The 23521-nt window shown below is 45.9% G+C and overlaps 1 long non-coding RNA gene across 1 annotated transcript in view; it reads right to left on the bottom strand.

Annotated features, from left to right (window-relative positions):
* Positions 1–2244: 2244 nt before the first annotated feature.
* The window catches only part of LOC144680286 (uncharacterized), a 78717-nt gene continuing 57440 nt past the window's right edge, over positions 2245–23521 (bottom strand). The window contains exon 3 of the long non-coding RNA XR_013576522.1: positions 2245–2365. This is a non-coding gene — a long non-coding RNA (uncharacterized LOC144680286). The remainder of the gene's footprint in view (positions 2366–23521) is intronic.

The following is a 23521-nucleotide window of genomic DNA, read 5'->3' as shown; positions in this document are numbered from 1 at the left end:
AGATGCCCTCCAGCTCTACATGGCGTCAGGTCTTTACAAAGAATGGGGCATATGTGATGTTCCAGAGCTTGGGACATGTGCAGACGTGCACAGCATTGCCTCTCACTTATTTGAAAATAGGAGGCCGTTGGACAATAAACCCTATGTCCGGCGAGTCGCCCCCATTGTCTGGGTCTCTCCTCCTGACCCTCCTGCTCATGCTCTGGCTCCGCTTGGCTATGTTCTTCCTGCTGGAGCTGTGTGCGGAGTCGCCTCTCCCTCCTTCACCTCCTCCATTGCATTAGGGCCCTGACAAAGGCAGCATTGAGCCCTGGATCCATATCTACTTTTGCCTTCTCTCTGAAAGGAAACATTGAAGACATTAGTGATTCAAGGGGCAAGAAAGCGAAGCTCAGAAGATGACACCTTTGGAAACTGTAAGGCTCCATAAATTTTCCTGCCCTGCTTGCATGGTGGCTGATGCCGCTTTGTTCCTGAGACACTAACACACACATCGAGGTGACCAAGATGGCATCACAGATATGTAACATCTTGAGCCCTGCATGGGATGCTAAAGTTTCAGTGAGATGAGTGACCCAACCTAGCTCTGTGCTCCAATCTCTGATGTGGCATATTAATGACCGATCAATGGCTCATGGTCAATGAGTGGATGCCCTTTGGCCCATTGAGAGTGTCAAGCCTGGTGAACACATGGCAGGCCTTCATTGATGGAATATTGATATATGATACAGCTGTGCCTCCCTCACTATTGCCTACATTCCCAAATTCTACACTCCTATATGTTACTCTTGAGATGCAGCAGCTGTGATGTGAAGCCACTGAGTTCTGAGTAGCCCTTTAACAGTGCTAATGAAGCCATTGGCCTTGTGGCTTTCATTGCAAGGAAGTCTCCCTCCTTTCTTTCTAAGCAGACTCCTGCTCACTCCAGTGGCAAAAAAAGATTAGAGGGCAGCCCCAGAAAGGACCCCCTCTTGTTCACTCTTCCCCCTGACTGCCATTCAACAGCCTTCCTTCCCTGTTGCCCACCTCGTGTTTGTCAGCCCGACACCACGCCTCACAGCCTGCCCCCGGTCGAAGTGCTAGTCTCTGAAAGTGGAGGCCTGCACAAGTACCACAGCACAGCGGTGTTCCTCGGAACGATGAAAGCAAAGAGAAGCAGCCCGAGCAGAGTGGCGTTCATCTCAACAAGACCAGCACAGCGCTATGGCAGGTATGTTCCACCCGCCTCGAAGTTACCAGCGAACTGAGGTCCGAATTGCACCACCCCTTTTCAAACGGGTTTGACGCCGACGTAATTTCCCACTGGCGTGACGGAAGATTGGAATGCCTGGCAAGTTTCCGGAGAGCAGCTGTTTTAATGAGCATTCATGACATGCTAATTCATGCAAATGGAATTCGCACCACTGGTCGGTCGGTTGACCGACCCACCCTGAAAGCCCCATCGGGAGAATTGTGACCTGCCTTTACGACGGCGGGTTTCCGATTTTTTACCTCCTGCGGGATTCTCCATCCCTGCCCACCACGAAACCCGTCGGAGGTGGGATGGGAGAATTCTACCCATTGTCCAAGATCACTCTCAGTGGGGATAATTGAAATGTTGTAGGTGAACTCAAAGCCCTGCAAGGAGTCTGCCAGCCAACACTCTGAGACGGACCCACATGTGGACAGTACTGACACCGCCCTCTAGGCTCCTCATTTTCTTACCTTGACTGACTTGTTCTCACCACCACCACAACCAGGATTTCAAGCCATTGCCACTTCACTTCTCCATGCCCCCAACCCTACGCCACACCCAGGTCGCACCCTAAACCACTGATACCCCCTTGCCAGCCCCGAGCCTCCACATAAGCTGCCATTCTCCTGCTCCCCTCCCTGTGCTGCAGAGTTCAACAGGGTAAACTGCCGACCTCAGACACAACTGCACAAAACAGGCTTTTGCATGCCACCTTTAAACGAACGTTAAATGGGTGCCACTGACATTATCTTGAAGGTAGAACATAATTATAAAAGAATTTACATTGAGTTTCTAACGTATGCAAATGTGTTACAAGTGGGAAGCCGGAACACGATGGTGTGAAGCACAACATGCCACAAACACACCACTGAACCTGTACCTCAACCCGCTGTTGAGAAATCAAAATTTCGGCTGCCAGCATGTATCCCACTTTTACAGGCTCCATAATGCCCCCCTCAATGTAAAGAATAGAGGTACACGCACAACAGGTCAAATCCACATGCATGCCAATGTCTCTATCCTTATTTTCTGGTGCAATTTATTCCACTGTCATCTGCTTCCATGTCTGTCCATTAGTTCCAGTCATTCCATATTCTAAAGCTTCTTCCTCTTTACAATTGCAAACGAGAACTGCAAAGAGAGAAAAAGGTAATAAATACACCCAAAGTGGGAAACAGAAAAGAGATAAAACAGAGACAGATTAACAGAGACAGGAAAACACAGAAAGAAAACAGGACAGCAACACAGTAAAAGCAACACAGATTTTTCAAAGAGATTTTTAAAAAGCTCACGAGTAACATAGAGAGAAAAATAGAAGAAAAAGAGCAACACCCATAGGGGGATCACACAGTGGCCCTGCATTCAGGCTACCAATAGGATGGTGTCATGACCACAAAAAGGTTACTTTTAACCTTTCATTCAGGTTAACTTATTCTAAAAGAAGATCAGCATCTAATTTACACTTGTGGAACACATTGAATAATGTCATTTTTAAAAATTTATTCATGAGGTGTGGGCATCACTGGCTAGGCCAGCATTTTTTGCCCATCCCTAACTGCCCTTGTTCAGTTGGTATTTAAGAGCCAACCACCTTGTGGGTCAGGTAAGCAGATGGGTTTTTGTGGTCATCACTAGGCTTTTAATTCCAGATTTCTACTGAACTCAAATAACACCGCCTGCTATGGTAGGGTTTGAACCCAGGTCCCCAGACCATGATCCCAGATCGCTGGATTACTAGTCCAGTGACAATACCACTACGCCACCACCTTTTGTGTTCCTTCTTGAGATAAGCAGTTTGATAAGGTTTTGGAACCAACACAGAAAGGCGCCAATTGTCTACCCATACATTCCTTTTCTGAGCCTTTTTTTTTTAAAAAAGCTTTTTTATCAAACATGTGCTTTTCAAACAGTTGTCCTTAAAAATTCATAATAGCATAACTACACAGATGGACACACAAGCCAATGAGCAGGGTAGTCCCCTTTGACTCTCAAACATTCACCTCCAGAATACAAAGTACTGCACAAGCAGCACCAATCTAAGCTCAGCCTCTCAGGTCCATGTCTCACCGAGGGCTCTGACTGGGACAGGGGGGGTTGCAGGGAACCTAGGCTCCTCCTCCCAATTGTTTTTAACATTTTCCTTTCCAAACCCCATAACTTCCTCTAATATCCCATGCTCAATACTTCATATGTCATTGTGTCCTTGCTGTGAAGATCAGAGTGCTAGGTGCTGTGGAGTTATTTTGCACTGATATTAGTTTGAAGGAAATGTTACACATCTAAATTGCCATGCCCTGACAGGTGAAGAAAGGCAACTGCATGACCTTGATGAGAAGGAGAAGAATCACAGACACAGCTCTGAGCAAGCAACAGAAAGTTGCAATGCATGCTTTTCTGAGATATGAACTGACTCTTCAATGGGATTACAGTTTTGCAAACACCTTGCTGTTGACCAACAATTCTTACTTTATAATTACTTACACTTGCATTTCGTCATTTCTGAATGTCTTAATATCGCTCCTCTAAAATTATGCTTACTCAAAGCTTAGAAGTTGCTGTTTCTTTCTCATAAGTTGTAAAATAAATTCAATGGTGAGGAAAGCAATGTTCATACTTAGATTGTAATTCATGGCAAGAAAGGTTGTGACTTCAATACTGATACTCCCAATTATTCAGACCTGTCTTACGCACAGCAATACAAAAATGATATTGAGCTCACTGACATGTAAAAAGAAAGCAACTGCTCTTCGTATCCGAGGAGCATTGGGCAGCCACTGAGGAGGGGAGGGGAGCCAGGAACTGATCCCCTTAATTTTTTAGTTCCCCACTCCAAAATATGGAATTGCCCCAGATATCTGATCCTAGATGTTACACCTCTGTTATAGAGATCAGAGCATAAAATGATATGGATTTGTTTGCACTAATCTAAGTTTGAAGAAAAGTTTAACAAAAAAGAAACAGTTGAAGGTAGGGTGTTTATATAATTTAAAGGAGTGTAGATGCATTGTTCAAATCATAAAGTTTTCATTTCTGACAAATTCAGCATTGATTTCGTCTTTAAAAAAATATATTTTGTGTAAAGCATTTTTGAATGAGATTTAATCTGTGAGTTATCTCATCCTAGATGTAATCCTATTTGAAGTTCTTAAGAGCCACTGATATCATTACTGAATTTAACTACAGTATCTAATGTGTATGGGTGCATGGAAATAGTGATCATATTAGAACCGACACTGGAATTGAAAATGTCAATTATATCAGGTATTTCGGTCTTCCCTTTCTCGACATTTTATATGTAAATACAGCCAATTCGTCATTTAGCACGGAATCCATGGCAAATTGCTTGCTTTTTTAGGGTCAGTGTGTGGGAGGTGTGTAACCTGTGACACAAGGAGACAGCCCAGGATAGATGTGTGGGATTATCCATTATTGAATCATGACCTATATGGGGAGATGGCATCACAGTTTTGAAGGTGAGAGTCTTGTGAAATGCTCTATAGGTGCATAACCTCACATGCTAAACTACTTTGTTTCCTGTAATGAACTTCCTGCCACTTCAGTTCTCATTAAGTAGCAGGGCTGTATGAGTCATTCCCTCCCTGCATAGTTTATCATGGGAATTGTATTTATACTCTTAGAAAGTCGAAGAAACAGTACAAACGAGGGGTAGGATAGGAGCTGGCGCAAAATTGCAATGTAACGCTTGGATTGGTTACATTATGGTGTCAGGTAGAGCCTCTTGCCAGCAGCACATCTGCAAAAACTGTATTCTGAGCTTCAAACTTTCTCAGAACTGAACCCATTAGGGTATGTTCAAGTGACAGAGAGAGAGAGAGAGAGGGAGTGTGGACACTTAAAGGGTTACTCTATGGGTGGAATTTTTCTCAAATTTGCACTAAGTGCTGTAGCGGGCAGGCAAAATGGTGTTCTACCTGTCAACGGCGATGGTGGGTTTTCACGCTATATTGTCCCAAACCCGCCTCATTATTTATGCACTCCTGGGAAATGTGCCATTTCCATGGCGGGCAGGCTCTTGTTCGCCCTCCTGCCATCACCCCGCTGTTGCATCACGCCAGCTGCCATATTTAAAAGGCAGCCACCAGCACACCACCCATCGCTACCAGCTCACCACCGCTGCCCGGGAGACACAGCCAGCAAAGGCAAAAAGACCGCAGCCCCCGGGTTTAACGACGGGTTCCTCGAGCGACTGCTGGAGGCCATGGAGGCCCACCGGGATGTCCTGTACCCTCGCTCTGGCTGCAGGATGGGCAGCAGTGTGACCCTTCCAGCTTGGGAGGTGGTGTCAGTGGTGGTCAGGGCCAACGTCATTCAGAAAAGGACAGCTACCCAGTGCCACAAGAGGATGAATGATCTCTTCCATTCCGCTAGGGTAAGTCACTCTTTACATCACTCCCAACTCACACACTCACAAGCCCATCACACATCCACAGGGCCCGCACTCACTGGCCAGTTGAAGGGACATCACTATTTGCTCTTTCACACTCATCTTCATTGTCCTCAGCCCGTCTATGGAACCACCCACACAGGCCAGACACATTTATCATCTGGCCTGGCAGGCATCCTGATACACTACCCCCATCTCTATCCATGCAGGACAAGCTGGCACACAACAAGTGGAAAAAGTCACAGACAGGCAGAGGGATGCTGGAGATCAGCTGGCCAGTGAGGATCTGGACTGCTCCTGTGCTGACGGTGAGGTCGGCACTGCTCTACCAAGTGAGGATCCAGCAGTGAAACATCCATCAGACAACCATGCTGTGAGTGATGTGTCCTCTATCACAGGCCACTGCCATGCTCTAATTACCTCTCCTTGCTTCCACAGGCACATCTGGGAAACAGCCAATGGAGTCCATGACCCAGGGCCTTCAATCAAGCCCTGAAGAAACCTAAAGAGGAATCTGAAGGCACCCTCCCTGAAGTCCAGTCACAGCGCTCACTCGCAACCTCCACCAGCACAGAGACACACACCACGGTGGGATCTAGCTTCAGAATAGACATGGGATCACAATCTGGTGATCACATCGCACTTTCTGATCCACAACAGGCAGAAGCAGGGGCTTCCCAGGTGTCCGGCACTCGGAGGCCGGAACATTGCTGAGTTCGAGTCAGATGATGAGCCTCTGGACTCGGTCATGTCACAGTTGCTGGAGCTGCAAAGACAAGCTCGGGAACATCAGGAAGGAATGTCCACTGCACTCCTCAGGTTACAAGGCACAATGGAGGAATCCGTCTGCCTTCAGGCTGAGATGATAGCATCGGCATGCCAATGCACCGAGATCAACAGTGGTAGGATGCTGGGTACCATGGATACCTTGGTCCAGGACATTGCTGCATGGACTCAACTCCATCGCTGACGCCATAGTTGGCCTACAACAGTGTGTGCTCAAGAGGGGTGCGGGTCAGCTCAGTATCACTTCAGCTACCCCTTCCCCTCAATGAGTCAGCCTGGGGCCCTTGGTAACCCATAGGGAGGAGGATCAGCAGGTGCACACTCCAGGGCCATCCACCCAGGTGACTCCGGGAGTGACCGGCCCATCTGACTCCCCTCTTCCTGTGACCTCTGCAGATCCAGCTTCACAGGCAGAGGAGGGTGCCACTGCCACACAGCAGGACCCCAAAAGCAGGCCGCAGCCCTCCAGGTCGGCCCTCCAGAGGATGCCCACCAAAGTCATCACAGACAGGGCGTCACAGTCAGCAGGCTGCCTCCACCTCTGCTGTGGATGTCCGGGGAGCACCAAGACGTAGCAACAGGGTTAGGAAAGTTAAGGATAATTAGTTGCACAGCCTGTGCATGAGTGTTAATCACTTGTACACACTTTTCACTGTTGTGAATAAACTCCCAAGAATGTCTCCCTGCCTGTGGCTCCTTGTTCTGATGAGCAGTGTTTGTGTCACTCAGATGTGAAACCTTTCTGCACAAGATAAAGGCAGGTGTCTCACTCCAGGGCCTCTTCCCTGTGCTTTGTGCAGCTTTCAGGCCAAAGTGATGGTCCAGCCTCACACTCCCTGGAAACATTACTGATGCCTGCACCTCGGCAGTGCTGGTCATTGCTGCCAGAATGTCGTGGGCAGGTATCAGAGTTCCATCATTCTGTGTGTGCTCTCAGCACCTTTAAGGAGGGTCTAGCCCTCCATCTCTTCAGCATCTGTGACCACTGATGCTGGGCTCCTGAAGGGCTCAGGTGCTGAAGGTGGACAAAGCAGCAGATGCTTCTAGAGTTTCTTGGCTGCATCTCTATGACATGACCTGATCAGACAGGAGTCAGATATTGTCAGAGGCTATGCGAAGATTTTTGGAATGTCCTCACTGCATGTCATCATCCTCCTCCTGCAATCAAGTGACTATTAGGACCTCCACTACGTCTCCATGACAGGAACATTCTCAGAGGGTATTCGCGCTGCCATAAGCCAGACTGAAGTCAAACGTTCGCAAGTGTGATGTGAGGGTCTATGGTGTCTCCTCACTGCATGTTGTCGTCATCCTCCACAAATCTAGCAGCTATGAGGGCCTCCCGAGCACGTCTACCTCGTCTAGCCAGTGCAAGGGCTTCATCCCTGTCATTGTCGCCTCCGTGGACCTCCTCACCCTCATCCCCATGGCATCCTGCTCATCGGAGATGTGCACTCCCCCATCTCCTCCTCAGCCAGCTCCTCTCCCCATTGGGGCGCCAGGTTGTAAAGGACGTAGCAGATGATGATGATGCGTCACAACCTCTGTGGACTGTATTACAGGGCTCCACCAGACCAGTCCAGGCACTGGAACCTCATCCTCAGCATCCCTATGGTCTGCTTCATCAAGTTGCGAGTTGCAGCATGAGTCTTATTATACCGTCGCTCTGCTGCAGTCTGAGGCTGCCACACGGGTGTCATCAGCCATGTCCGCTGCAGGTAGCCCTTGTCCCCGAGGAGTCAACCCTGCAGCTTCTGTGGATCCTGGAACATACCAGGGATCTGTGACTACTCAAGATTTAGGCATCATGCACTTCCTTGGAAACCGTGCACATACCTGCAGGATGCGTTTCTGGTGGTCGCATACCAGCTGCACATTCAGGGAGTGGAATCCCTTGCGGTTGATTAAGTCCGTGTGTAGCGACTGAGACCTGAGCGCCACATGGGTGCAGTCAATTGCACCCTGCACCAATGGGAATCCCGAGATCCGGGCGAATCCAATGGCCCTTGCATCCTGGCTGTGCATTTCGTTCGGACCGGGACAAAGTTGTGTGTCATGGAGAAGATGGCATCCGTGATCTCATGGATGCATTTGTGGGTGGCGGATTGTGAAACCCCAGAGGTCACCTGTGGAGCCCTGAAAGGAGCCCCTGGCATAGAAATTGAGTACCACGGTCACTTTCACAGCCACTGGCAGTGGATGCCCTTCACGTCCCCTTGGCGCCAAGTCCTGCAGTAAGTGGCAGATGTGAGCAACCAGGTCCCTAGACATGCGCAGTCATCGACAACACTGGTTCTCAGTCATCTGCCGGAACGCCAGGCAGCGTCTATAGACTCTGGGTGTCACTAGGCGCCGACCAGCCACGACTCACTGTCGCTCCTGGGCAGTGTTTGCGGGAGCCCCTGCTGCCCCTTCTTCCTGAGGTTGCTGCTCCTGCCTTTGCAAAGCCGGGCGCCTCAGACGCTCTCTCCTCCGTCTTGTTCACTCTCTGTAGGCCATCAGGCATACAGCTAGGTCACCAGGCTCCATGCTCCTGACGTGGCGGGATGGTCTTTTAAAGAGATACTGATGTATTACAATGAGCTCCCTGATAACTGTTGGCAGGAAACGCAGCCCACTGTCAGCGGGCTGAGCGGACTATTCCGACCTGCCTTCCCGCCGTCGTGAAACCAATCGCGCCATATTGTCCACACACGCCCGCTGCCAGAGGGCATGGAAAATTCCGCCCTATGTCTTATGAAAATTAATGTGCATCCTCCATCGTGCCTTGAACTGGTGGCATTGAGGTGCTTTGCTTGATCCACATTTGGAATCAAGTATATATGCAGAATTTTCCCTCAGAAGATTAAATAGATATATAAGGTAAAAACTCAAAACTCGGTCGAAAGAGAATTTTGAAAAAAAAAGACATTGAGTTTCATACAATTTATGTAACATTTTTAGCTGTTTCAAAGACATGATTCATCATCCTCCTATCCCTGTTTCCGTAATATATTACTAGGATAATTTCACCATCCTGCACTCCCAGCGGGGAGCCGAGCTTCAAGGGAAAGTGGGAATTGTCATAAAAGGCAAAATGCAGCGGATACTGCCAACCTGAAATATAAACAGAAAATACTCGAAGTACTCAGTAGGAACTTATAGCACTCTCCTTACCTTGTGCTTCATTCAAGCCTAGCTCCCTGCTGGGAGTATGTGATCAGTGAATTTACCCAACTGTTTCAACTTAAAGCAATAATCTTCAAACAAGCTTTCTCCCCATTTTTTTTCTATTTTTCTCTGGTGCTGGGTGCCAGCACATGTGTAATGTCATTATTGCAATTTCATTCAGGAATAATCAGCAACTGCTTTGAAAAATAATCGCTTGCATTTATGTAGTCCCTTTAACATAAGACATTGAGCAGAAGTAGGCCATTCAGCCCATCGAGTCTGCTCTGCCATTCAATGAGATCATGGCTGATCCGATAATCCTCAACTCCACTTTCCTGCCTTTTCTCCATAACCCTTGATTCCCTTACCAATTAAAAATCTGTCTATCTCCACTTTGAATATACTTAATGACCCAGCCTCTACAGTCCTCTGCTGTAAAGAATTCCACAGATTAACTACCCTCTGAGAAAAGAAATTCCTCCTCATCTCTGTTTTAAATGGGCGACCCTTTACTGAGCTTATGCCCTCTGGTCCTAGACTCTCCCACAAGGGGAAACAATCTCTCAGCATCTACCCTGTCAAGCCCCCTAAGAATCTTATATGTTTCAATAAGTTCCTAAACTCCAAAGAGTACAGGCCCAACCTACTCAGCCTCTCCTCATAAGCAAATCCCTCCATACCCGGAAGCAACCTAGTGAACCTACTCTGCATTGCCTCCAATGCCAGTATATCTTTCCTTAGATAAGGGGACCAAAACTGTTCACAGTATTCTAGTTGTGGTCTAACTAGTGCCTTGTATAGTTTTAGCAAGACTTCCCTATTTTTATACTCCATTCCCTTTGAAATAAAGGCTAACATTCAATTTGCCTTCCCTATTACCTGTTGAACTTGTATGTTAGCTTTTTGGGATTCATGCACAAGGACACCCAAATCCCTCTGTGCTGTAGCTTTCTGCAGTCTTTCTCCATTTAAATAATATTCAGTTCCTCTATTCTTCCTGCCAAAGTGCATAACTTCACATTTTCCCACATTATATTCCATCTGCCACTTTTTTTGCCCACTCAGTTAACCTGTCTACATCCCTCTTTAGACACGTTGTGTCATCCTCACCACTTGCCTTCCCACCTATTTTTGTATCATCTGCAAATTTGGCGATTGTGCATTCACTTCCTTCATCTAAGTCATTAATATACATATATATGTTGTAAACCGTTGAGGCTCCATGACTGATTCTTGTGGCACTCCGCTAGTTACAGGTTGCCACCCTGAAAATGTCCCCTTATCCCAACTCTGTCTCCTATTAGTTAGCCAATCCTCTATCCAAAAAGTTCCAAAGCACTTTAGCAAATAGGCCCAGTGACAACAGACCCCATCTCTGCTGAAAGGGAGTGAGTAACAAAGGTAACCAATGGCTTGGTCGCAGTGATGGATCTTGAAGATGTTTAAAAGGTGAAAATAGAGATAGCATGGTGAAGAGGCTAGGAAGAGAAATCAGGGGAGTAGGACTGAGGCAGTTAAATGCTCTGTCAAAAATGATGGTGTGAAGTTCGAGCAAGGAGGACAGAATGTCAGAATCAGAGGAGCAGTGTGTTTGCGGGGGCCATATAGGGCTGGAGGAGATTACAGAGGTAGGATGAGGAGGAACTTATAGACAAAATCAAGGACTTTAAATGCGATGTGTCATGAGGTCAATTAGGCAAGAGTAAGAGGTGAGCAAGTCTGAGTGCAGGGAAGGAGACATGTTACTGAGTTTTGGACAAGTTGGAATTTACAAAGTCATGACAATAGCAGGTTGTCTAGGAGACCCTGTAAATGACAAAGGTCTCGTTAAGCGTTAGCAGCAAAGGAATTACAACAGGTCCAAGGAGATTGGGGAGAAGGTGTGAGTGGGTGGTGTTAATGAATAGTATGTAGGGTTTAAAGTTCAGGATCAAATAGGACTTTGGGATTATAGATGAAGGTAGAATCAGTGTCAAAGAAATGGAATTTGTGACAGTGGCAATGCAGAGGGATTGGACTTTCCAATATTGAGCTGAAGGATGTTGTGACTCACCTGGCACTCCTTGTTACTCAGTCTGAAACTATGGAGGTAATCAAGCAATTTTGCAACCATTCAACCCCTATGCGAGCAAGAAAGAGACATTCCCAGGGTTTAAGATAACCAAAGCTCACAGGAACATCCTCCCAATCGGTCAAGATTAAACTTCCTCTCCACATGGAACTGAGCATCATGGAGCGGAATCTCCAGATTCAGATTAATACAAACAGAGCAATACAACATTAGCTTCCCATCCAGTGGACAATAATCTGCAATTCCAGCATTGTTTAATGGATGGCCATCGTTTCCCATGTTGAATGAACTTTCCTCATTCTTGGTCCAGGCAATGGAATCTACCTTCCTTGGATGAAAAGGGCATGAGTGAAGCTCCTTGTGTAGGAAACGCCATCCCCTAGAACATCCTGAGTAACCAATGGGAAGAGCAAACATGTTAATCAGAGGCAGCTACAGGAGCCTGGAAAAAGTAGGGAGCAATGCAAATGAAAAAAAACATAATTTATTCATCCACCAAGGAAAGAACCAATAATTCTGCCAGTTGTTCGATGTTATAACTAATTCCATTCAGAAAAAAATTGTAAGTATAAATTCTACATAAAACCTTCATGGCTATTGTTATCATTATAGATATTTGATTAATAGAACAGTCGAGCACACCTGCCTCAGATATATCAGGTAATATAACTGAGGTCTAAGGAATGGGCACATGCAGCATAAGGGTGCAAACTCTGGTTGGGCATATTCCTGGAGGGATCACATGACCTCCTGCCTCCAACCACCCCAGCCCCACATTCCCGCCATTGGTCGCTGAGCAGATCCATCTTCGCAGTGCATCACCTTCCCACGCCAACTGGAAAGCGATCAGACTGTTTATTACTCAGGTGAACAATGCTCGACTGTCAGACAGACTTTGTCGCCATGTCCAATATTTTTATAACTAGTAACTAAAGTATTCAAAAGAAAATTAATAAGAACAAAAACATGATTAGTAAAACTCTTAGTCATCCAACAAGCTGGACGTCATAAGTTCTCTCAGACTTTAAAACAAAATTCAACATCCAGATTTCTTGTTGCTACGGCATATTATATTTTATTACAATTGTCTGGATGCATCTGTAACTGCAGGTGTGCTGTGGCTCGCTCACTCACTCACCTAGAGCAGGTGCTCAGTGTGCTCTGAGGTCTGATGATGAGTCCTCAAGGACAGTGGTCTGATACAATCATTTATCTGTTACTTTGGTTAATTTTGTTGAACGCCTTTAAGCCACAAATATATTTGGTAAAGCTGTCTGACCCTACAGCTGTCTAGCCACCAACTTTTATTAGCTTTTGTCAGTCTGTACCACTGGAGTAGCTATGATTGTTTTCGAGCCTGCACCTGAACTGGCGATTACAAATTTTGATTTTTAACATTGCCGCAAACTATTTTAATGCCATTCTCAGGTTTGAGATCCTCCCCCATTGGCTACCATAAATATTGATAAGTAATACTAACAACTTTCTTAATAATTCACAAATGAACACCGGAAAAATATTTTTGCCCGATTTCTTATCTATTGAAAATGTTGAGAGAGCTGTTTTATACCAGGCATGCTATGTGTTGACATGTTTATCAAAGTGCCAGTAAAATCCATGAAGTAAATGATTAGCTCTGAAGAAACAATTGATAATTCTCGAATATTGACATAAAATACCGTTGAATTTGTATGATAATGTGGAATAATAACATTGAAATTCATGTAATGCTGTTTGTGTGCATTATAACCACAGTTTCTGTCATTTTTCAATAGATTATGAAGCAACAATGTGAAATTGAGCAATTCACTTGAATAAAGATCTTACAGAGTGGCTAAAAGAGAAGCAGAATGGACTGTTGAGAGGAAGAGCTCCCCTGTGCAGAATCAAGGACGAGATTCATGTTGTGCTCTCCTCACTCAGGTCCCAGACAGAAGTCAATACTTGTTGAAGTTACACAGCTCTAGAGAGGGATTAATTCTACTGCAGGCAAGAGGCCCTTGTAGGAAATGACATTCACTGCTTCAAAAAGTGAACATAGGCTGAGCTGAAAGACATTGGAAAAGAAACACACAACTCATCAAATCCAGGAGGAACCATTGCATTCTTTCGTAGTTCTTAATAAAATCTGGGAAACGCCAGGTTAATGTATTTGTCCCTATAATGAATTCTTTTTGGTGGGGAGGGAGGATTTTCACTGGATTAGTACTTTATGGTATCAAAACATAACATCAAAGTGCTTCATCCAGCAAATTATTTCAAGGTGAATTGACCTTTAGAATGTCAACAAACCCAGCAGTCATTATATTCCAAGAATGAGGGAATAAACAGGGTTATGGCCAACTAGCTGGACAGTGAGAATAGAATTGCATTGTTCTAGCAAAATGCTGGTGCAAACACAATGGGCCGAATGGCTTCCTACTACACTGTAAACTTTCATCTATCTCTGCTTCTAAGAGGAATGTCCACCACACAGCAATAAGATGAAAGTTGAATTAATCTGATTTTTTTTTTTGCAGCATTGCTTAATGGAAGAATTCACCCAGCCACTGGTACAGGCAAGCCAATGTGTATCGGTGCCAGTCCCCAGCTACATCCAGTCGTGAATAGTGGTGGACAATTAAAATCTCACTGGAGGAGGAGTCTGCACAGATATCCCCATTCCCAATGATGGGGGAGCCCAGCACATCAGTGCAGAAGATAAGGCTGAAGCATTTGCTACAATCTTCAGCCAGAAGTGCTGAGTGGATGACCCATCTCGGCCTCCTCCAGAGCTCCCCAGCATCACAGATGCCAGTCTTCAGCCAATTCAATTCACTCCACATGATATCCAGAAACAGCTGAAGGCACTGGATACTGCAAAGGCTATGGGCCCTGACAATATTCCAGAAATAGTACTGAAGACTTGTGCCCCAGAACTTGCCACATCCCTAGCCAAGCTGTTCCAGTACAGCTACAACAATGGCATCTACCCGGCTATGTAGAAAATTGCCCAGTTATGTCCTGTACACAAAAAGCAGGATAAATCCAACCTGACCAATTACTGCCCCATCAGTCCACTCACAATCACCAGTAAAATAATGGAAGGGGTAATCTACAGCGCTATCAAGCAGCATTTGCTTGGCAATAACCTGCTCACTGACGCCCAGTTTGGGTTCTACCAGGGTCACTCAGCTCCTGACCTCATTACAGCCTTGATTCAAACGTGGACAAAAGAGCTGAACTCCCGAGGTGAGGTGAGAGTGACTGCCCTTGACATCAAGGCTGCATTTGACCGGGTATGGCCTCAAGGAGCCCTAGCAAAACTGGAGTCAATGGAAATTAGGGTGAAAATTCTCCACTGATTGGAGTCATACCTAGCACAAAGGAAGAGGGTTGTGGTTGTTGGAGGTCAGTCATCTCAGCTCCAGGACATCACTGCAGGAGTTCCTCAGGGTAGTGTCCGAGGGCCAATCATCTTCAGCTGCTTCATCAATGACCTTCCTTCCATCATAAAGTCAGAAGTGGGGATGTTCGCTGATGATTGCGCAACGTTCAGCACCATTCGCAACTCCTCAGATACTGAAGCAGTCCATGTCCAAATGCAGAAAGACCTGGACAATATCCAGGCTTGGGCTGACAAGTGGCAAGTAATATTCATGCTACATAAATGCCAGGCAATGACCATCTCCAACAAGAGAGAAACTAACCATCACCCCTTGATGTTCAACAGCATTACCATCACTGAATCCCCCACAATCAACATCCTGGGGGTTACCATTGACAAGAAACTGAACTGAACTGGACTAGCCATATAAATACTGTGGCTACAAGAGCAGGTCAGAAGCTAGGAACGCTGCGATGGATAACTCACCTCCTGGCTCCCCAAAGTCTGCCCACCATCTATAAGGCACAGGTCAGGAGTGTGATGGAATACTCCCCCCACTTGCCTGGATGAGTGCAGCTCCCATAATACTCAAGAAGCTTGACACCATCCGGGACAAAGCAGCCCGCTTGATTGGCACCACATCCACAAACATTCACTCCTTCCAACACCAACGCACAGTGGCAGCAGTGTGTGCCATCTACAAGATGCACTGCAGCAACTCACCAAGGCTCCTTCGACAGCACCCCCCCCCAAACCCATGACCACTACCAACTAGAAGGACAAAGGCAGCAGATAGATGGGAACACCACCACCTGGAAGTTCCCCTCCAAGTCACTCAACATCTTTCCCATGAGCAGTGCCTTGTGTGTTTGATTCCATCAGATAATATTCTACCTATTTACACAATTTGTCCAAGATTGTATAATTACTGAACTGCCACCTCTGACTTCACTGTCTGTCCTAATTTGGTATCGTCTGCATAATTGACCACTTTGTATTGAGTTTCTGAAGCGCATTGACGCAAGTTCACCTCAAGCAGTGGTTCCAGCACCAAACCTGAGGAATCAGTACTCTGGCTGGTCACCTCGAGATTATCTTTTATCCCCGCTGGCCTGGTGGATTGTATCCTCAGTTTGGATCGGTAGACACTTTCCCGTGAGCAGTGCATCAAACAGTGATTGTGTCATTAGGAATGTCTTGCTTGCAAGCTAAAAGCTTTCTCAAAACCGGTAGAAGTCAATGTGGTGAGAGAAGTGGGAGAACATCAGGAACAGACCATCATCCATTGATTGTTCCACAATTCCTTAATCTTTTCCCTCCATTCTCTGGTCAATGATTAAAAGCATTTTCTACATCAGGGATGCTGAAACCCTTATTTAACAAGACTGCAGTGACAATTAACACTCAGGCTAAGTTTACTGGGGGAAAAAGGGTTAACTTATGAGATCAGGTTACACAGTCTACTCTTGCGTTCCCTTGAGTATTGAACATTTAGGGGCGATGAATCTGAGGCAGTTAAGATGATCAAAGGAATTGATATGGTATATAGAGAGAGAGAGAAAGAAACTATTTCTTTTGGTCAGGCAGTGCAGCACAAAGGAGCTTAATCCTAAAGGTGAGAGCCAGGCCATTCAGAGCTGATGTCAGGAAGCACTGCTTCATACAAAGTGGAAATCTGGAACTCCCCCAAAAAGCCGATGAGGCTTGGGTCGACTAGAGCTTTCAAGACTGAGACTGATAGATTTTTGTTGGGTAAGGGGATTAAGGGTTATGGTTAAGGTGGATAAATGGAGTTAATGTCCAGATTAGCCATGATCTCACTGAATGGTGGAACAGGTTGGAGGGGCTGAATGGCCTCCTCCTGTTCCTATGCTTCCCTGACTTCCCTTTAAGTCCTGCCTTCCCCTACTATCCTGCATTGTCCATGTGTCCCCTCCTATCAAATACCTCCACTAATTATCCTACTGAACCATTCATCAACTTCTCTTTCTGGCCCCAGCCTGTGTGATCAACACCCTATCCACTACCTTAAAACTTCCCTCCGCCAATGACGCACAGTAGCAGCAGTGTGTACCATCTACAAGATGCACTGCAGCAACTCACCAAGCCTCCTTCAACAGCAGCTTCCAAATCCATGATCACTAGCATCTAGAAGAATAAGGGCAGCAGATAGATGGGAACACCACCAACTGGAAGTTCCCCTCCAAGTCACTCACCATCCTGACTTGGAAATATATCGCCGTTCCTTCACTGTCACTGGGTCAAAATCCTAGAACTCCCTCCCTAACAGCACTGTGGGTGTACCTACGCCATATGGACTGCAGCGGTTCAAGAAGGCAGCTCACCACCACCTTCTCAAGGACAACTATAGATGGGCAATAAATGCCGGCCCAGCCAGCGAAACCCACATTCCATGAATGAATTTTTTTAAAAAGGGAAGGTTAGCAGCAAGAAGGACATCAGGCTGTAAAAACTACCCGCAGATCCAAAAATGATGATTGAGATGAAGGAATGGTCAACCGGCACTGTGGCAACCTCATTTAACATGGGAAAATCTGAAAGGGAAAGGAAGGCTTTGTGCAAGAATACTGGCCAGGACAGCACAATAGCGTTTTGCTATTCCGCAACCAGTGCCATGATATCCTTGTATCCATGATATCCATGCAATTAATGACCCACTTAGGGGCTGTTTCCCACCCGGGTTCAATTCTGAGTTGGGGAGCAGGGAGAATGTCATCCTGCTCAGGCCTCAGGTGGGAAGGTGGAGGGGACAGGTGGAGGGGTGGGGGGGAGGGCGCCTCCTTCAATGCCTCTTTTCCACATCAGGAACCCCCCCCCCACCCTTGCCCCGGTGGGCTCTCCCTTCCGACCCTGGCCTCTTCGTCAGGACCGCAAACTCCCTTGCTGCTCATCCCTCGTCCCCGCCATGCGACCACTTGCACTTACCTGGTCCTGGACTCCGGGGCTTAGAACGTGGGGGTGGCATACTCCCAGTCCCACCCACTGCTATCGCTGGCGCTGTTGGGACTACTTCCAGCCAATCAGATTGGCCAGCAGCTCTCTGAGGCCAGATTTACAACTGACTGAGGGGCAGAAGTCCCATCTCCAGCCAATGAAGGTTCCTTGGAATGTTAAATTGCTACAGGGCAGCCAGTGTCAGCGGGGATGTGTTTCCCACTGACTTCTTGTGTGATGAGGGGTGAAACCCTGACGTCTAAAATACCCTGCCCTTGATGTCACTTCAGCCAACTTGTAGGCACCTGATGGTGGTGGAGAAGGCGGTGGTTGTACAGATGGTGCAAGTAGTGAAAATTACTGCTTCCTGCAGGGTTCGAGTATGAGAATGGCAGGACCTATGCAGATGAAGCCAGGGAATTAAAATCTCTCAGGCCTCAGGGCTTACAGGCTGCTTTGGCACCCTCTACACACAAATCCCAGGCCGGCAGTAAAAAAAAAAAAATAGGGCCTATATATCTCATGAATCTTGGCACTTTGAATAAAACTCATTGTGTCACTATATCAAAAAAAATCTGCGATCAAATTTAATAAAGCTTGTTGTATAAAGCCTGCAAAATTAAACAGCCTTTATTTTGAATGTTACGTTAGCTTTGACACACTCAGGTTTGTTATTCCGAGTTAGCCCACTGAAAAACTACTGCACATCATCAGGATGCAAACGGCTATGAAACGAAGTCCTCTTCATTTTCTCATTAACATTGTTTTAAACGTTAGGCCAAAAAGAATAAATCCCAGTTAGTTAAACCTTTTAAAACAGAATCTGACCTTTGTGGCCATATCATGGTGTGAACGAAAGCAAAAATCATTTCCAGGCCATATTGGGAAAGTCCCCAAAGATTGCACCCAACATGACCAACTGTTTAAAAAGTGTAAACCAGAAAATGGCTCTCATAGTGGCAACAAGAAGTAGAAAGCAATAGTCACGAAAGAATTGTGAAATAATTAATGAAATGTTTTTTTAAACCAGATCTTTCAATAACACGTGCAAATGACTTGAACGTAGGCAACGTTTACTGAGGCTAAGGATGACACACGAGAGGGGCAAAACGGTAAATTATCCTGACAGCTCTAGTTGCTCCAAATATGATGCTGGCTAAATTAGACTGGCAAATAACCCATTGAAAACAGGTGCAGAATGAACTTCGTGCCTCCCAGGGAAAAAAACATCGAACACTGGAGAGAGATGCACCTGTGCTATTGTTATGATAGAAAAAGCTGCTTTTTAAGTGCAAATGCACTGACGTCTGAATAAGGGGATGAAGAAGTGGTGTGATTTCTACATCCTTACGTGTTCACTTTCCAAACAATCAACCTTCATGCTGAATTTACAAATGGAAAATGTCAGGGTCATTCTATAGATTAACTTTTTCTCGTAGCGGCTAACAACTATGCATATTTATAGCACATTTGAGAGAAAGAGTGTCCAGATTTGGTTCTGTAATTTTTTTTTTTAAAGGAATTGCCCCACCCATAAAGCACTGAAGGGAAATAGCGACAGTTCTGGCACCGGTTTGACGCTATCAACCTTGACTCAATGGTAGCATTTCACCTATGATTCAGAAGACTGTGGGTTTAAGTCCTTCTTCAGAAGCTTGAGCATGTGATCTAGGCCGATGCTTCACTCCTGTAACTGGAGATTTGTTACTCTGTCAAAAATACTGTCTCTGAATGAAATTTAAACAGAGGCTCTGTCAGTGTCAGGTGGGTATAATGGCACTTTCAGAAAAAGCACAGGAGAGTTCTCTTGCTTTCCTGACTACCATGTAGCCTGCAATAATCCGATTTATACTGTTGTGTGAATTTGTTGTGCACAAATTGAGTGCCAAATTTCCCTAGTTTACAAAAGCTTCAGAAGTACTTCATTAGCTGTGAGGCACTTGGGCCATTCTGAGGTCGTTAAAGTCACTATATAAACATAAGCTCTATCTTTCATTGAATAAAAGTTAGTTGAGCACAATGAAAGATAGCAGAGGGAACATCAAGTCAATGAGAATATCTTTCCAATACAATGATATCAAAATACTTTTAAAATACAGTTGTTGAAGCATTTGTAAAATAAGTGCAAGGGAAAAATTCTCTTAGGCTTGTTTTCAGGTGCAAGGGATCACATTCAAGCTGCCTCCTCTTCTAAATGAGATCAGCATGCAGCTGAGTGTGACCTACACTGCTGACTGACTGCATTCTGAAAAAGGAGCTCAGCAGTGGGTGTGCCTAGCATGTGTTTCAGCTAGCCTTCCCCTCTTAAAGACAGCCTGTCCCTCATGTAAGGGAGCTGCACTCATTGAACAGAAGTTGTTGCAGACTGTCTATGGAAGACTTGGAGAGAAGCAATGGCATTAAAAAAAATGGAGCAACAGGCAAGATGGAGGGCTCCCAGGCTTTCTGATGGCAGTGGAGGCATTAATACAGGAGGTAAACAAGAGGAGAGACACAATGGGCGGAATTCTCCGTGCCTGCTGGCATCGGGCGTGATCGGTGGCGTAAGCGGACAATATGGCGCAATCAATTTTATGATGGCATGAAACCAGTTCGCGATCATCCGCTCAGCCCACCAATGGCAGGCCGCGTTTCCCACCATCGGACCTTGGGAACCTCATTGTAATACATCAGCATATCATTATCAGGCCAGCCCGTCGGAATCGTCCCCCTGCCGCTGGATGGAAAGCAAGCCGACGTGTTTCACAACAGCACATAAGCGATGTGCACTTGGCCTGCACTTTGAGGGGAACACGGAAGTGAGTACACAGTAATGTTGTGCAGTGCTCGCCAGGGTCACCTGTTGCGTAGCCCTTGTTACCACATAGTTATCCAGGCTTTTGTCCTTGATCCTATAAGAGATTGGGGACACTGGACCAACTCCAAATAATGCAGGTGTGATCATCCCGTTAACTTAGCATTGTCATGAAGGAAGTTTACCTATCGTCACACATTACTTAGACATTTAAGGAATAAAATATCGCATAAAATTACATAATTACAGCACATAAGTATGTCATGCAGTTCAACTGGTCTATGTCAATGATTATGCTCCACATGAGCCTCCTACCACTCTACCTCATCTAACCCTATCATCATGTTCTTCCAATCCTTTCTTCCTCATGTGTTCATCCAGCTTCCCCTTAATTGTATCAATGCTATTCGTCTCAACTACTCAATCTGGTAGCAGGTTTCACATTCTGACCACTCCCTGGGTAAAGAGAGTGGTTAGATGAAATTGTGAGTGTTGACACAAGGGTTGCATAAAGCCCTGATTTCTATCAATTGTAGCAACAACACTTGCGAAACCTACAATTCTGTTGATAAAAATCAATAGGCTTCTTATTTATCTGCCTGGACCCAGTGCCACATAATACGAACTGAGACACTGTGGCATAAATGGCATTTGCCTAATGATGCAATGCACTGCAGATTGTTTTACTGACCACAGTTTACCAGTGCTTCTTGGAATAACTCAGTTAAAGGAAAGTAAGGGCTTTTAGGACTTGCTCCAGTACGGTGAGTGTCATCATTGTCTTTGATGTGGCCCCAAAGTCTTTCTAAAGTACAGGGGACAGGTCTTCCAGGCCTTCAGGAGTGAAACAAAGCCTCTGAAAACATAACTGTTAAGAAATGCTGGTGGAGGAGGTTCTTGTTCTGTAGTATTTAGTGACAGGGCAACTCTGCTTGGGTTAGTCTCTTCTCTCGTGTTGCATGATCCTCCTGGTTTTCATTGCTGCCCCTCACTTACTTATCTCCAGGACAGAAAGCATAAACCACGGAACATCCTTTCTGAAGCCTTTGAGCACTTCCAAAAATCTCCAAGAATGCTGCAGAATGTACCTTAACCTCCCAAATGCAGCCCTGAAATAGTTTTGATAGCCCAATGGTAAGAGAAGTTACAGGTACCTGAAGATTTTGATTGACTTTAACCCTTGCAGTTCCCTCCTAAGAAACAACAAGGGAGAAATAGGTGCATGTTGCACTCATTTCTTTGGGTGTAAAGCAGGTGCAAGGCATATCAATTTAGCACGCATGAGGATGGCCTGATCCCAATCTGCACAGACATTGGCCCCAGTGCTCATGAGGCCCACTTCATAGGTGGATGCCTAATGTAGACATTAGGCCTCTTGAATATGTTAATTAGGGGCCTAACACTAGTTGAAGGATCCCTGTAGTGATTCATGAGCGGGGTAAGTGCCAGGGGTTTCCCACCTAGGGTCCTTCAACAACCCCATAGCCACCAACAAGAAGTAGGTTGGGAAGATTTTGGAAGGAGTAATTTGACAAGGAAGTATTCAATGAATAGCATGACACTAGGAAGTTCTGAGGAACAAAAGGACCTCGGTGTGTGTCCATGGATCTCTGAAGGCAGAGGGGCATGTTAGTGGGGTGGTGAAAAAGACATTTGGCACACTTGCCTTTATCAATCGAGGCATAGATTACAAAAGTAGGGAGGTCATGTTGGAGTTGTATAGAACGTTGGTGAGGCCACAGCTGGAGTACTGTGTGCAGTTCTGGTCGCCACATTATAGGAAGGATGTGATTGCACTGGGGGAGATTCACCAGAATGGTGCCTGGGATGAAACATTTAAGTTATGAAGAGAGGTTGGATAGACTTGGGTTGTTTTTGTTGGAGTAGAGAAGACTGAGGGGGCGACCTAATCGAGGTGTACAAGATTATGAGGGGCATGGACAGGGTGGATAGGGAGCAGCTGTTCCCCTTAGTTGAAGGGTCAGTCATGAGGGGACACAAGTTCATGGAGAGGGGCAAGAGGTTTAGGGGGGGGAGATGTGAGGAAAAACTTTACCCAGAGGATTGTGACGGTCTGGAATGCACTGCCTGGGAGTGCAGTGGAGGTTGGTTGCCTCACATCCTTTAAAAAAGTACCTGGATGAGCACTTGGCCCATCATAACATTCAAGGTTATGGGCCAAGTGCTGGTAAATGGGATTAGGTAGGTAGGTCAGGTGTTTCTCATGTGTCGGTGCTGACTCAATAGGCTGAAGGGCCTCTTCTGCACTGTGATTCTGTGAAGATTTGATTTTATAAAGAAAACCCCTTCCTATGAAGTCAGAGGAGGAAAAGTACCCCCACCAACTCCATCGTCATTGCGATTTTATATAGTTCTCCTTTCCATGACACTGGAATTCCAGGGCAATCATATTATGCAGTTACTTTTAGGAATGCATATATATGAGTTCCTTTCTTACCATTTTCAAAAACATTCTCCTTGCTGCTCTCGAACGGGTGAACACTGGATGGAGTAAAGAGAACCGGTCCCATCTCTATCCCTGCAGCAGCTGGATCTGCTGTTATCAGAGCGTCACAGTTCTTGCTGCTGCCAGCTGCAGTTAAGTTGTGGGCCAAGTTATACTCTGTTACTGTGCCAACAGTGTGTTGAGCTCCCAGGAACCTGGCTCCCCCCCAGCCCAGAAAAAGGACAGGATCTGCCTCGGGTGTCGCCACCCGACATGTACTTCAGGCCAGCTCTCAACATGCCACAGTGACAAG

The sequence above is a fragment of the Cetorhinus maximus genome, chromosome 5, assembly GCF_964194155.1.
Source record: "Cetorhinus maximus chromosome 5, sCetMax3.hap1.1, whole genome shotgun sequence".
Taxonomy (NCBI): domain Eukaryota; kingdom Metazoa; phylum Chordata; class Chondrichthyes; order Lamniformes; family Cetorhinidae; genus Cetorhinus; species Cetorhinus maximus.
Note: the sequence above shows the minus strand (reverse complement) of the source record. Positions and strands in the feature narration are given on the sequence as shown.